The 6,778-nt window shown below is 43.2% G+C and overlaps 1 protein-coding gene across 3 annotated transcripts in view; it reads right to left on the reverse strand.

The window, feature by feature from the left end:
- LOC109323679 overlaps positions 1 to 6,351 on the reverse strand; it is a 27,937-nt gene extending 21,586 nt beyond the window's left edge. For all 3 annotated transcript variants that reach the window (XM_019555367.1, XM_019555368.1, XM_019555365.1), the window contains exon 1: positions 6,246 to 6,351. The gene's annotated coding sequence lies outside the window, so the exon portion shown is untranslated. The remainder of the gene's footprint in view (positions 1 to 6,245) is intronic.
- Between the last annotated feature and the right edge of the window lie 427 nt (positions 6,352 to 6,778).

Here is a 6,778-nt window from a genome sequence, read left to right on the forward strand (position 1 = left end):
CTGTGGTCCAGTCATGGAGAGTCCCACCAGGTCCCCGTTATCCCAATGACATCATATTTCTTTGCACTGAGCAGGAGGACGAGCTCGTCCTGCTTGTTGCCCAGGCTCCTGGCATTAGTGTACAGGCAGGCAAGTGTTACGAAGAAGTACATCTACAGAAGATTTTAGGCATATGCAATGCATGATGAGAGAGCAGCACCAAGGAACAAGCACCATAAAAACAGAAGACTTGGTGAAGAGCTACCTAAACCAGCTGCCATATTTACCTAAATTTAAGACAACTGCCCAATGACTAGATTGTAGACATGGAAAATTATCAATGTGTTATAATTTTCCATATCTAGAATCTGATATTTTGTGGGTCATTTTAAATTTGTTCCCCCGTGACAGTGGAAAGGAAAGTTACCAGCAGGGGGTAGGAAACAGGGGTGTTAAGTTATTTGGCCCCTGTCCCTTGCCACTGGTTCCCCACACTACTTCGCCTCCTGTCTGGCTGCTCCCTCCCCCACATACCTGTGTGCACCATGGCTGTCCCCTTCCTGCATGGCCTGTAGCCCCTACCACCTACCTCCCATTATTTGCCCACACTGCTGCCTGCCCCCAACACTAGCACCCCTCCTATATGCACCCCGTTTTGTTTCCTTACCGCTTGCCCCTCCTCCTACCTGCACCCCTTAGCACCTACCCACCCTTTTACCTTCCCCACTGGATGCTTCCCATGCCAACCCGAACCCTGTGCAGCTTACCTTCCTGACACAGCTTCAGCTCTGGCTGGGGCCTTATTCTGGCCCAGGGTAGGGATCACAGTGATCATGCTGCCTCTATCCCCAGCCTGGACTCATAGCAGCTGTTGCAATGACAGCAGCCCTGGTCCTGGAACAAGGGCCAGAGCTGTCACTGGGTGGCCAGACAGGGCCTGGAGGCAGCATCTATCCTGAATTAGAGCAGGGCCCTGGCATGGGAGGGGGCAGATTGAACCCCTGTGGTGAGGGAGGAAGAGGGCTGGGGCAGGTGCTGCCCAGCCAGGGTAGAGCACAGGATGGAGCAATAAGCGGCTCATCCGGGGGGCACAGGGAAGGGTGGGAGCAGCTCCCATTGTTGCGTGCACCCCCAGGAGCATCATGGGGGATGTATGCCCCCAGGATCTGCAGGTTGAGGGCAGGCTGCCACTGCAGGCTGGAGCCAGGGCAGTGCCAGGCTGTTCCCCGAGTGGTGGCTGGGCCAGGGCTTCACTCAGGGCAGGCAGCAGCAGCACTGGGAGGGGGAGTGTGGGAGGGGGCTACAGCAAATTTTGGGGTGGCATATATAGCCCCCCCCATAGCCTCCCTCCCAGCACAAGCACAGCCCTGGCCCAACACCCCCAACCTGGAAGATCCAGGCACTACCCCCAGGTCTAGCCCAGTGACAAACTGTACTCACTCCACACAAATCTGGGGGGCACATGCCTTCCATGCCTCCCCTGGGGTGTGCACAGCAGCAGGAGATGCCCCCCTATACCCCCTGGATGAGCCATTCATGACTCTGTCCTGCACCCTACCCCAGCCCAGCCGGGCAGCACCTGCCCCAGCCCCCCTCACTGCAGGGTCCACAATCTGACACCCCCCCATCCCTCCAAGACTTACCAGCTGGATGCTGCTCTTCAAGCTGCCAGGCTAGCCATGCACATGCTGTGGCTGTGTGCATACAGGCAGCATTGTCGACCACATCAGCCAAAAAAAGCCAATTGCTGATAATGTTAATTTTCCTTTTAATCGGTGCCAATACCTCAGTCCATACTGCATCGGTGCACCTCTAATCAAAAGCCCTGCTAAAAACCAAAAAAAAGGCCAACCCCCAACATACACCGCATCCACTGGTCTCTCCACATCCACAGAGGCAGTCACATCGTCATAGAAGGCAATCAGGTTGGTCAGGCATGACTTGCCCTTGGTGAATCCATGCTGACTCTTCCTAATCACCTTTTTCTCTTAGTGCTTAGAAATGGATTCCTTGAGGATCTGCTCCATGATTTTCAGGTATGCAGGTTAGGCTGATTGGTCTGTAGTTTTCTGGATCCTTCTTTTCCCCCTTTCTTAAATATAGGCACTATGTTTGCCGTTTTCCAATCACCTGGTTCCTCTCCTCATGATAGCCATGAGTTTTCAAAGATGATGGCCAGTGGCTCTGCAATCTTATCAGCCCCCTTGGCACTCTTGGGTGCATCCTCCCTATCCATTCAGTTCAATCAATGCAGCTCAGACTAATTTGTCCAGATTGAATCTATTCAGCCTTGGATTTTGATGGTCCATATTTAGCCAGAGTGCTACTTCAGTCTCTCTTGCTGAAGCTGTTTTGCTTTTAACAGAATAATTAAATATTCTTTGGGTCAAAGAGAGAGAGAAAGTCTGGCTCTAATTTAGTGAGCTGGGCATTCACTTGAGAGATGCCAGTCCTGGACTTCTGGTCTAACAGATGTCTAAGAATTGTCTATTGAGTATTTCACTAGAGCACAGACTGAAACCCTTGACTCTTCTTTAGGTGGTCTAACTAGTACCCTATAGTCATGCACACTCTCTCTGTTCCCCTCTCTCACTCCTTCCAGCCATGTAAACTTATTTTCCTGAAGTCTCACTGTGCCAGTAGTGCAGATCACCCATGACTCAAATCAATTTCAATTTATTATTAAAGGATTCTAACAGAAAGCCATGCTCCCGAAAACAACATAAATAGACATACAACCATAATATTAAATTTAAACAAAAATAACAGAAATGCAAACTAATAATAAAACCATTATAAAAGCATTATTCCTACTCCTAGCATTAACTTAATAAAGTACAAATATGGTGATAAATCAGATCATGAATCTATAAAAATGTTGTGCATAGGTCCACAATTAACACAATAAAAAAGTTTGTCATATCAACAGTAAAGGAAGTTTAACTCCAATCGCTTCAGCCTTGTAAGCAAAATTGCAAGACTGTTTACTAAATATGAATCTGTTTGCTGGAGGAGCCATATTAATTTCTCTCTATTTGAGAAGTATGTCAATTTCTGCAAGAATGGTGATAAATACTTTCTCCTTATGTCATTAGATAGAGGACATTCTAAGACATAATGAATAGTGTCTTCCAAAACCCCTAGACAGGCTGGGCAACATCTTTTAGCCCTTGGAGTGGAAAGTCTATGTCCAGCCAAACCAGCTGTGGCATTTGTTTGGTCCTGAGTCTAGTCAAAGAGGTTCACCATTCATTGTTGAGATCCAGCTGTAAATACCTTTCTTCCACCGCAATCTAATTTCCAAAGAATATATAGAGGGGCAATGCAAGTAGCCCTGCCCACTGCAAAAATCATTCTGCCTGGCAATATCTTGGAACCTCTGGAAAACCCGGACCTTTTCTATGGGGGAGAAGAGTCTTTCATTGTTTTTGACATAGTGTCCCATCCTGGAAAATGAAGAGAAGGGGGATTACTCATGTCTTCTATATAGCACAATTTGAGCAAGAAAGACTCTAGAAGAGGCAGCATTTTAAACTAGAATCCTGCCATTCTAATAATATTAGTTTAAATGGGATCTAATCCCATCTCTAATCTCAAGAAGGATGCAGGAGTTGAAGGAAGAAGACCAAGAGCCCTGAGAAACTTATTCTGGAGGTATGCCTACATCATTACTGGTGGCACAGCCCCATACAGGATCTTTGACACAACTATGGCTTTATATGCTAATGTGGGAGCATAGTCCTGCTGTGGTCTCAAAGTTTCTTTATAGCCGCTGCTGACTGGGCTGCCTTAGTTTTAAGCAAATGAATGTGGTGTTTCCATGATGGAAAAACTGTAAACATAACACCAAAGTACCTGTAGGTTTTAACAATTTCAAGTTTGATTCCCCACCCTGTTCCATGGGTATTTCATCAAACGGCTTCTCCAAAACATTAATTTTGGATTTATCCTCATTTATCTTTAAGTTATTTTGTGCACAAAGATGCTCAGAAGTTGTAATTGCTCTCTGTAATCCGATTGGGGCTTTTGACAGTATGATGGTGTCATCTGCGAACATTAAGATAGGGATTGGGCTTGCTAGTAATTTTGAGGGATGAAAATGAGCGTCCTGTACGTTTCTGATAATGTAGTTCATATAAAGGTTAAATAGCCAGGGGGCCAAAATACATCCTTGTCTAACCCCTTTTTGTGCAAGTTTGCCCCTCAGACCCCACCCAACCTTGGCCCATGTATTTTTATGATATTCTATCAGCAGACAGAAAACAAGAGAGTCAATCCCATAAATTTAACAATTTCTCCCAAAGTTTACTTCCATTTATACTGTCAAAAACTCTTGACAGATCAACAAATGCAACATACAATGCTGATTTGTGTATTTGTATATATTTAGGTCTCAAAACTGAAGGATAACTATGTTATCAATAGTGGAATATCCATCCCTAAATTCGGTCTGATGTTCATGTAATGGGTTTTCTCCTTTTACTCATGCTATGAAATGGTATAACAAGTGACGCCCAAAGATTTTAGCTGAGAAGTCTATTAAAATTTATGGGGCGATAAGTCTAAAAGATAAGCCAGAATTTTCTCTTGAAAATAGGTACGATAGTACTTCCTTTCCAGGAATCTGGAATTTGATTTATGACTCAAGGCATCTCATAGTCATGGTATTTACATTGCCCAACTTCCCTAACAGAAAATAGCACATCATATTGAGAAGCTAGAACCTAAAGGAGTGTTATGAAGAGGAAGACAAGCTGCTACTAAAATTTCAAAAGCAGTAAAGTAGGCAGTTTCCTTGGAAGACTTGTTGCTACTAGAAGAAAATGAAGTCATAAATAGTGAGGAAATACTGTAGTTCATCATTTTGAGCTTGGAACCTTTAATCACCTGCAGAAGCAAAGAAGTTTTTACAATAGGACTTCACTGTGTTCACTCTAGAACAGTGGTCTTCAACCTTTTTAGATTTGAGGCATCCCTTGGAAAGTGCCAGTTCTTTTCACTCTTTTTGCCTATAGAAAAAAAATAAAGCAGTTTCTCTTGCAAAGAACTTAGAAAGACCACAACTCTCTAGAGTTCTATTTGAATTTATCTTAGGATTCATGTTTGTGATGATTAGTATCCCATCTATACCATGTTGTTGCATAGTTATTCTCTTTTCTGCACATTTATATTCTTTGCCTCTTGCTTGTTCTTAGGGTCCTATCTCTATTTTGTTTCTTTTCCCATGTCAGTTTTCTTGCTTTCTATAATTTTTCCACTGTTTTTACTTTTCCTTTCTATTTCCTTTTCATCCCACACACTCTTGATAACCAGAAGAATTTAGGCTATTCAGAATGGAGAAGTGGAGGAATCAGAGTCAGTTTTTAGCTACAGGTTCTAGTCAAACCAACTGCTTTATTTCTTCCCAGCTCAGCTGTGTGCCAAAAGGAAAAGAAGATGAACTTTGGCTCCTGGAGTTCCTTGCAGCCAGTCGAACTTCCAAACTTTTTGTGAGCAAATATAGTTGTTTTTCAAACCCTCTGTACCACTGTTGAAATACTTTCCTGCTCTGATATGCACTCCTAGATCGGCACCTAAAGGGAACAAATTGTGATGTTTTCCTCATCTCTTACTTTTATCCTTTGCTGTGAACTGCTATCTACTTACATTCATAAGCCCTGGATTTTTTAATCAGTTTAAGATAATACAGTACTATCTCATCATAGCAAATCCAGTAGATGAGAGACCCCCCACTTAATAATCCCAACAGCAAAAAACAATTTTTTCATAACTTCTTTTAATGAACTTTTCTCCTAGTCTCATGCGAGCTTATTATGATGACATTATACTTTCTATTAAACCAGAATTTATAATCCTTTGGAGTTTATTTCCAAAGCAGCACAGTCAAAGCACTTTAAAAATCAGCCTATGTAGTAATATTCATAACTGGAGCTCTTGTACTCAAGAAATGAGAAAATCCCAACTGGCATCTCCTTTGGGTTCAATGAAAGCTCAGTTTAATAATAACAATTTAATAAGATTCTATAGAACTTGTACCAGCCTATAACTTGGGTTTGATAAATTAAATGATCTTTCAAATAGTTAACTTTTACTAAAATCTACAGGCTCAGAAACTGAAATTCAAACTGAGAAACCCCCCCCCAGAAAAGTAGCTTTATTTAAGAACTATTTGTAGAATAATTTTAATTTCTAAACATGCTACATAACAAAAGCTTTTTAGCCAGAGCCGTTATACAAACATGCTGTAACCTTTTATTCTTGCTTACCTTATTGTACCAGCTAATATCTTAGCTGGAGTATTGCTTCTCAGAAGAATGGTGAAGTTAGGATTGTCATGGCCAATTTATTCATGGAATATATGGCAGAGTGCCAAGCCTCACAGTGAAATACAAGCCTTTGTCCTTTCAGAGTGTTACATTCTCTTAATGCAAGGGTTTTGCCATTGGGTTTTAGAAGTGGTAAAAAAAACTCACTGGGTGCATCTGCACATGCAGTTTGTGGAGTAAACAAATTAGCTCTACCGTGAAGTGTCACCATCTATATGTGCACTGGTATTAGGGTACAGTAAGCAAGTTAACTCTGCTGTAAGATAGCACCTACCTGACAATACTATCTTAAGGTGGACTACTTAACTCTGCTGAAGTGTGTTGACTGTGATGGGCTGGCTGGAGCATGTGGTTGCTAGAGTATGGGGGACTGCCTGCCGACTAGGACTGAATTTTAGCACCCTTGTGCCCCAGCCAGCCCCTCCATTGCCCACTGATGCCACCACCCAGAGCCCAGGGCTGACTCCCCGGGG

This window comes from Crocodylus porosus, unplaced genomic scaffold (genome assembly GCF_001723895.1).
Source record: "Crocodylus porosus isolate Cpor-Errol unplaced genomic scaffold, CroPor_comp1, whole genome shotgun sequence".
Taxonomy (NCBI): Eukaryota; Metazoa; Chordata; order Crocodylia; family Crocodylidae; genus Crocodylus; species Crocodylus porosus.